Source organism: Miniopterus natalensis, chromosome 2, assembly GCF_054644295.1.
Source record: "Miniopterus natalensis isolate mMinNat1 chromosome 2, mMinNat1.hap1, whole genome shotgun sequence".
In the NCBI taxonomy this organism is placed as follows: Eukaryota; Metazoa; Chordata; class Mammalia; order Chiroptera; family Miniopteridae; genus Miniopterus; species Miniopterus natalensis.
The window spans coordinates 118,408,251-118,417,281 of NC_142082.1; the positions used below are offsets into that span (position 1 = coordinate 118,408,251).

The 9,031-nt window shown below is 37.6% G+C and overlaps 1 pseudogene; it reads left to right on the forward strand.

Moving 5' to 3' along the window:
- The first annotated feature begins 2,133 nt into the window (after positions 1 to 2,133).
- Positions 2,134 to 6,283, forward strand: LOC107526856 (ribosomal L1 domain-containing protein 1 pseudogene; annotated as a pseudogene).
- The last annotated feature ends 2,748 nt before the right edge of the window (positions 6,284 to 9,031 follow it).

Here is a 9,031-nt window from a genome sequence, read left to right on the forward strand (position 1 = left end):
ATGAAGCTTGAACACTTTCAAGTGCTTTCTGTCTTGCGTTTCTCTCAATATCATTACATATTGTAATAATTTGTTCTCTGGCTGATGTGAATTCTGTTTTTAATATTTTAAATATTAGATGGGCTTGCTTGATCCTATGTCACTTCCCAGTTTTTAAAAAAATCTGTCACAGTGTTTTTGTTTGTTTCTGTAACGCCAGAACACTTTAAAAATTGACAATTTATTTTCATTGGTATTCACTTAGATAAATATAATTCAATTTTTTTAACATTGGGAAAAATATACAAATTATCTAATGCCATTATATTCCTTTCTTTAATATTGTAATAGTAATTCCAAATTAAAAATAATTTTCTGTATCAGTATGTTTTGTGCAGGGAAAATAAAATAAGGCTCATTAATGTGAGGAACTATTTCAGTACTGTATTATATTAGGCCCTATATTGTATTTTACTTGATAAAGTAATGTTAGGAAATATTTAGTATCAGTGCCTTAATTAAAAAATTCTTTTCATTGCAAACAACAGAAACCATCTGGAATAAATTTACAAAAACTAGGAAATTTAATGGTAGACATTGAGTTATCCAACGAAACACAAGGGCAGCTGGGTTCTCAAATGACTAGAGTCAAGATTAAGAAAGCCATCAGGATTCCTAATTTGTCACTTTTTTCTGTTTTGTTCTGAGTATCTGCATCACTTTTTCTTTCTCTGTAGACTGGCTTCTGCTTCTCTATGACTATGATGGAAAAATGGTTACTCACAGTTACCACGTTTACATCAATATTGCTTCATCTACCTTAATTGGCTATCTATGGCTTTCAATTTCAAGTTCTTGATAACGCTTTATTTGTTAATTTTGCTTTGACAAAACTGTGGTAATTATTAATGCTATTCACCAAATATTTCTTTCTTTCCATCTTGCAAGCTTGTGATAGGACTGTACTTCTTAGCTCCACTGTAGTTGGGCGAGACTATGTGATTTATTCTGGTCATTGAGGTGTGCGCAGTTGTAATGTGTGTCATCTAAACACCAGTGAGAGCCTCTCTAGAGGGAGCTTTTCCTCTGCTTTAATGATGAGCAATGGGACAGCTAATGGCTACTTCATCAGCTTGAATTCCTAAATGAAGGTATGCCAGGGTAGGGTCCCTAGGCATCCCTCAGCGGAGCAAAAAATAAACCTTTGTTTTAAATTCCTGAGATGGTAAGGTTGTTTGTTATCTCAGCTCATAGCCAGGCCTGTCTTGACTAATACACAAATATGCCTGGAATTGTATTAGATTTGCAATATTTTCATTTGCGTTTGATCTGTCATTTAAAACTCCTCTCTTGGCCACTGCTTTGTTCCTGCTTGCCCTGACTCACACCGTTTTCCTGTCCCTGGCTCAGTACCCATTTTCTTCTATCATGCTGTGTTCCTGTTGTAAAAGTTCTCAGAGAACATATAGACAAGGCATTAACGTTTGTTGGAATAATCATTGGCCTAGGAGTTAGAAGATATGCATATATTCTTTTATTTATTATTTAGCTATGAACTGCAACATTTTATAATTTTGAAACTCAGTTTATTCATATAAAAATGAACATATTATGCTCTACCTACCTCAATTATAGTTTATAAGGAGTAAAGCTCTATAGTATACATATTTATTACTACCTAGCTAGCATCTATATATCCATCTATTATCTATCCCTCATCTTTATATAAATTGCTTAGGCATGTTTTCCCAAGGTATAGCTGGGTATTGTTTTACTTGCTCAGTTTAACTAATGAATATGTGACTACAAATTCTTAAACAATGATAATGACGTGACAAATTAACAGTGATCCCTTTTAAATATTTTAATTGCTTCTAAACCTTTGATTCCCCAGTATTTCTTATATTATGTTTCAATATAGTAATTAAAGAAAACAATAATTCTAGTTCCATCTTTCAGGACAGTATGGGTAATGTCCAGGCAGTGATTTAACTTTGTTGCCCATTGGATGCCAATGTAGCACCAAGTTTTACCCGTGTAGCTATGTTTCTGGCTAAACAGTGGGATTTATTAGTCATGTGCCCTGGTGTGAGATTTGGGAGGCAGAGGTAATATTTCTGTCCCTTTGACTATTATTCTGTGAGAAACAAGGTCATGGAGACGGGAGGTGCTTCTGGAGCTGCTTCTCCAGTCCCTTCTCCAACTTCTGGAATTGAGAGGCACATACGTAGCAGCAGCAATGGTGGCCTCTTATTGTCAGCATCCTGGAACCCTCTTTCGTTACAGCATATGTTCTTGAAGTCTGTTGTTCCAGTAGTGGACTCTGATGTGGTCATTCCCTAGTGGGTCACTTCTGTTCTGCTCTTTGCTTTTGGAGGCCTAGTTCAGAACTTGCTCCTGCAGTCTTCTCAATGATTCTGTAAGAACCTAACCTGTATGTAGTTTATTCTTACATAAAATATCTAGAGCAGTGGTTATCAAACTTTAGTGTGCCTCAGAATGACTTGGTAAACTTGTTAAAGCATAGATAACCTAGCTTCGCTCCCAGAATTTCTGATTTATTAGGTAGTGCTGTAAGAGCCAAGAATATCGACATACAAGAAGTCCCCACATTGCTGAACCGGAGACCGTACTTTGAGAATCATTGATCTAGAGTATTTTGTTTCCTACTCAGCATCTGTAATAAAGTAGGTCTTGTCCCCAAATATATCAAATAATCCAGGTCTGTCACAATTGTTTCTCAAAATTGCAATAATTGGACTCCTTATGTAGTGACAATTCCCATATAGAGAATGTTAAACTGAACTATTTAAATTTAAATATTATCTTTTCATATTGCATATATTAGATAATCTTATTTTAAATTTTAGCTTAATCATCTGTTTTACTTAGTTTAGCCCAATACTTTATACATAAAATATTTTGAGGACCAAAGATATAAGCACTTAGAGAAAAAGTTGCAGTTAGCATCTAAATCTTTTGATACATTGCCCAATTTTCTTTACTGCTATCAATTTCTCTCTCTGGAGTATGGGCTTCATGTTATCTATCTTATCTGTATGTGCATTCAATTCATCAATGGAAAATTTTTTGCCATACTTGAAACAAAAGATGAAAAATACATTGGTATGAATTACATTGCCAAATCCATGTTGATATTTAATATTTAATTATCAACCAGGGATCACTAGTTGCTATCATTTTTAAGTTGCTATATTTACACCATTTAAAATATCATTTTATGCTATTTTAAGTTGTTCTTTAATTCTTAGAAATAAATAATATATTTGGATATCATCCAATATCTCCCTATGAATTAAACTCCCTCACTCTATAATCATGTTATTTAATCAAAAATTAGCTTCCTGCCAGAGTGGCTTGTTGAGGATTTGCTAATTTCAATTTTCTTCTCTGAAACTTAATGAACACAGTGGCCGATAGCTCCTCTCCTCAGTTCTCAGATAACAAAATACATTTTTGATTTTCATTATTTTCTCCAGATTTATCATTTCTCAAAATTACTTTTTTTTACAATGATCGAAACAATTGAAAAAGAGAAACAAATCACCAATAATTGATTATTCTTGAGGCTCTACTATTTTTAAACAATTTTGGATAATTTTCAGTCTCTTCTAATTTGCTTTTACATCCAATTAAAAATATATAACAATCTGGAATTTTCTAATTCAGTCTAGCCTCTTGGGCAACTCAAGTATATTTGGTTCATTCCTGTCTCTGTTGTCAGCTCTGGTCCATGAAAAGTATCCTTCCAAGGCTACCTCCGGATGTACCAAGAACCTAGTAAAAGTCTCTCATGGAGTTGTGATGTAGTTTAAAAACTTTGGTTGCAAATTAGAGATCTAATCTTATAATTTAGTGTAGTTTGAAGAGATGAAATAAGTCTTTTCAGCAAAATCGTTTCTGATTTAGAATTGATTAGGTGATTGATAATTGTCAAAGCTGGGTACAGAGGGTTTACTATAACAGTCTCCCTACATTTGCATATGATTAAAATTTTCTGAAATAAAAAGCTTTCAAAAACAGGATGTGTGGCAAGGTGAGGTGCATAGTGCATAGAGAGGTGTTTAGTGCATAATTCATGGAGAAATTTTTAGGATATAAGTGAGAAATAATTAAGTATGTCTCTACCAGGATTTATCATGTGCAACTGGACCATGACTAGAAGAAAATAAATGGGTTTTAAAAGAAAATTGATATGTTAGAGCAGAGATAAATTTTCATTGCTGTTTTCTTTATTTATACATCACACATACAAATTTTAAATGCACTTAAACCTTTTATGTAATTTCTTTCTATAAAGCTTAATGATATAAAATTAAATTCAAGAAATAAAATTTAGTTTTCATTCTTACTGCTGAACAACAATCAGTAATGAAAATAACATTGGTGCATTTAAAAATGATGACTGCGTGGGGTTCCGCAGGCCAGTCTGCACCAGGCGAGACAGAAATGGAAGACTGCCTAGATCCCACCTGAAACCTCAGTCACAGCCTCAGCCTTGACCTCAGCCCTGACCTCAGCCCTGACCTCAGCCCTGACCTCAGCAACCAGGATCGCAGTGGAACAGCTGGAGAAAGGGCAGATCAGAAAGGCGCTGGAAGCTCTGTTGGCACATTCTAGGTCCAGAAAAAATGCTAATGGATTACTTTTGAATGAGAATGAAAAAAGTTTTTTTTTTTTAAGAAAAATATGTCTTTATTGATTTCAGAGAGAGGAAAGGAGAGGGAAAGAGAGAGAAACATCAATGATGAGAGAGAGTCATTGATCAGCTGCCTCCTGCACGCCCCTGCTGGGGTGGGAGCCCTCAACCCGGGCATGTGCCCCGACCCCGAATGGAACTGTAATCTCCTGGTTCATAGGTCGAGGCTCAAGCACTGAGCCACATCGGCAGGGGGCTGAAAAAAAATTTTAATGGTGGTATTTTGGGAAATTCCAAGTAAAGAACTGGGGGTCAGATTGTCCTTGTCTCATGATATTCGATCAGATTTAGCAGATATCTGTTTATTTACTAAGGATGAAGCCAATGTAACTCCTGAAAAGACAGAACGTTTTTAAAAGAAGCTTTTGAACATGCGTGGAATTATAAGCATTTCTCAGATTATCTCCCTCCAAACTTTAAAAAGGGAGTATAAAGCCTATGAGGCCAAATTCTGCCTCCTGGGTAGCTTCGATTTCTTCCTTACCGATATAAGAATCCAGCGGCTCTTACCCTCACACCTCGGAAGACATTTCTGTAAGAGAAAGAAAGTTCCAACACCTGTAAACCTTTAAGCCAAGAATCTCTCCAGAGAGATCAACGAATCGATAGGCCTAACCGTCCTCCACATCTCTAAAAGTGGTTCTTGCAGCACTATATGCATCGGTCACACTGGAACGCAGGCTCATAACATCATCAAAAACAGTGCTGCTGTCAGGAGAAGGCTTGCACAGAACTATCGGAAAAGTGGGAGATGTGAAACTCTTGTACATAAAAACTGAGAAATCGGTCTCCCTTCCCATCTTTTCTTCATTTGTCAGCAGTCAGGATGAAGCCAAAGGAGTGTGCACTCCTAGTCAGAAGAAAAAAGCAGCAAGGAAAATGTAAAAACCAAAATAATATAATGAAAAAAACAAAAGGAAAAGAAACAGAAGACTCATGGAACAGGCTAGAAAGGTTGCATCAGCCCTAACTAGAGAGGAGGAGGCCCCTACGACTAGTGGTCCTCCAGTGAAGGACCCTGGGCCCCAGAAGAAAGAGACTCCAAGCCCAAGAAGAAAGAGACCCACACAGTAAAAGCCCAAAATAAAATGCAAGACAAATCTGGAGAAGAAATTCCTCTACTCGTCCCAAGAGCAAAAATTCCCACCAAAGAAAATGTAGATGCAAAAATGTGCAACAGGAAATAATTCTCCAAAAAAGAGCACCGGTCCTAACACAGCTGGTGGGAAGAAGAGAAAGGCCTTCCCAGCTTTGGAGACACAGCAAGCAGCAGAGCCCAAGATCCAGGTACCGGCCCAGGGAGTCAAAGAAGGGGTGGAAATGGAAAGAAACTTGCCACTGGGGGAAAAACCCCAAGACAGACGCCCAAAAAGCCAGAGGTCAAGTCCTTCACTACAGCTAATAAATCTGCAAAAAAAGCTCCACAGCCCCAAACAATGACCCAAAAAACCCAAAGTGTCCCAGTCGACCTACAATCAGCGACTCAGCCAGGAGGAAACATCAGAACTGCCTGGAGAGCTTTTGAAAAATACCCGGGTCCTGACCCCTGTTGCAGCCTTGTCCGAGAGTGAGACCTGGACTTAAATATGTTTAAAACCTCCATAAATAATTCTGATAGATGTTTGTGGGTGTAAAAATTAGTAGTTTGAATCCATTTTTAAAATTGCTCTTTCATGTATTTGCTAATATAATAGAAAATGCAGTGCTTTTATTAAAGTGTAGCGTTTGCTTCTGAGAAAAAAATGAACACTGAGTTTTATAGGACAAATGAGAATAAACACCACAACATCTGAAAAAAAATGATGCTATAATTCACAATGAAGAAGTGGTTTTACCTTTTTTGGGTAAAGATCATGAACCACTCACTACCCCAGAAAATTGGCATAAATATAACTAAAATATCACAACATTAGAGTGTTTATGGAACATGCTCATGGAACTCCATGTTAAGATCAGTTTTAAAAGAGCTTTTCCATTCTAGTCCTCAAAGGCAAGTTATAGAACTATGACTATTAGAAACATCTTGTGCTAGAGACAAAAAGCACTGCTACAAATGATGACAAGAATGTTGGCTTAATATTTTAAAAATTTAAAATAAAATTTAGGATAAAACCTCCACTAGTTAAATGAACGATGGTTTTGAACCAGTAATTGTTAAAGAAGACAATCAAAGGGCTGTGACCACCTGTTGACCAGTGAGCTGGACCTGGGCAATGAGAGGCTCTTAACTGCCCACCATTCCCACAGCGAGAGTCATATTCAAGAATGTAGTCTTGAGAGAGCAATGTGTTGTTGAGACCATATGGATGGCGTATATTACTGAATCTTGTTAAGGCCTCTATAGAAACTTGTAAGATTCTGGCAGGCGGGTGTGGAGATCTACTCATCTCATGGCAGCCATGACAAGCCTGGTAAGTAAGCTCCTGGCTTATTAAACCTGCCACCTACCAACAGGGAGTGGCCTGCCTCTTTCTTTGGCCTCTCCTGGTCCTCTGTATATGGGGGACAGTTCAGGTTTTTTCCCTGAGGGTGCAAACTGACAGTAATACATAATAGAGAAAGCAGTAAATGAAAACGTGGAAAAGTCTTTATTCTTTGTACCAAGGCTGGCACTAGGATAAAGAAACAAGGCACCTAGCGAGCAAACTAAAGAGGCACTCACTCTGGTTCATCGTGTGCAGGGTCGGCACCTGAGAATGAGCGTCTCCTGAAGTTTTGCACCCTGGGTGCCTCACTTGCCTTGCTTTAGTCCCAGCCCTGCTTTGCATTAGTCAAAGAAATTCAGATTACGGCTGTGAATGCCAGCCTCCCAGCTGGTTCCCTATGATCTGCTGCTCCTGCTACTCGTGCCTTGGTGCATGGCATTCCTAAACATAAGGCATTCTGTGAGATCATGGAATATGCCTGAAGTGATGCTGTGTGACATTTTGGTTACTGCAAAGCTCTCACTCTGCTGCCATCTGTAAGGTGCAGAGGTCCAGCTGGTAAGGGACTGAGGCCTCCTGCCAACAGCCATGAGAATGAGCCCTTTTGGAAGCAGGTTTAAGCCTTCAGGTGACTGTGCCTCACGGACACTTTAATCGAAAACTCATAGGAAAACCTGAGCTGGAACAATTCAATCCAGTTACTCCTGAATACCTGACTCACAGGATTTGAAATAATAAATGCTTATTGTTTTAAGCCATTGGTTATGCAGTCATAACTCACACAACAGCAGACTGGAGGAATTTTATTGTTTGTACTTTAAGAAAAGGGATTCTGTGTTAGTAAGACAGTCTTACAATAGTGGTTAAGGACACAGGCTCTGGAGCCAAACTGTCACAATTTGAATTCTGGACCGGCCCTTTGTTAGCTGTGTGACCTTGAAAAAATTACTTAACTTACTTGAGTTTTAGTTATTTATCTATAAAAGAAGGAGGAAAATGATAGCACCTATAGTACAGGATTGATGGAAGAATTAAAGTGAATATATATAAAGCCTATCAAATAATAAGCATTATAACAATATTATTATTTCTGACTCTTTTTGCCTATGCTTTTTTCTCACATAGATACATGTATTATTGTTAACAATGAGTCAGTTGCAGCTTTCCTTATGTGCAAACATGTTTCCCTCATGCCTTACACAATAATACCTGGGAGTAGATGTGCATGGCTTCTGAAAAGGTATTTTGTACCTCTAGGGTAGGAGAAATAAAATTTTAGGTGGGGAAATTAATTTTCTGGATTATGTAGCCAGGAAAAGGATCCCCTTATTTTTCACATTTTATTTTATGGTTATTTTCTTCTTGCCAGATCAGAGGTGCACCCAGTTTCAGTAGCTGGGGTTAAATTTTTGAATGTAGCCTATAATAAAAGAGTCAAAAAGGTTTTATTGTCCAAATGTTGCATGCCTACAACATGCTTACACTACCTTATAAATGAATCTTTTATTATTTTGCCATGGATTTGTGTGTGTGACCTACATGCATTCTTCTCTCTTTAAAGCAATGTTCTTACCGCTCTGCAGACATCATCTAGCCTGAGCTGGAGGTTACCATGGTGATGTGGCCGTGCAGGATAAGTTCAAGACTACATCTTGCTGAGTTGTTTTCAGAGAGAATTGAGGACTGTTGTCTTTGTTGATAGGCTCTACCTAAAACTTGACCCTCCCTGCCCTTTCTTTCAAGAATAATTAAAGAATTTTGTTGGTGGTGGATATCCAGGCTGGCTGTTTTCAAAAGTGTAAGGTTGGTAGCATTTATCTTTGCAGTTTCCTTTTCTGGGAACTTTTCCTCAACCTTTTCCCCAATAACAGCATCTTTCTTTTTCTCTAAGCACTTGACCTTATGT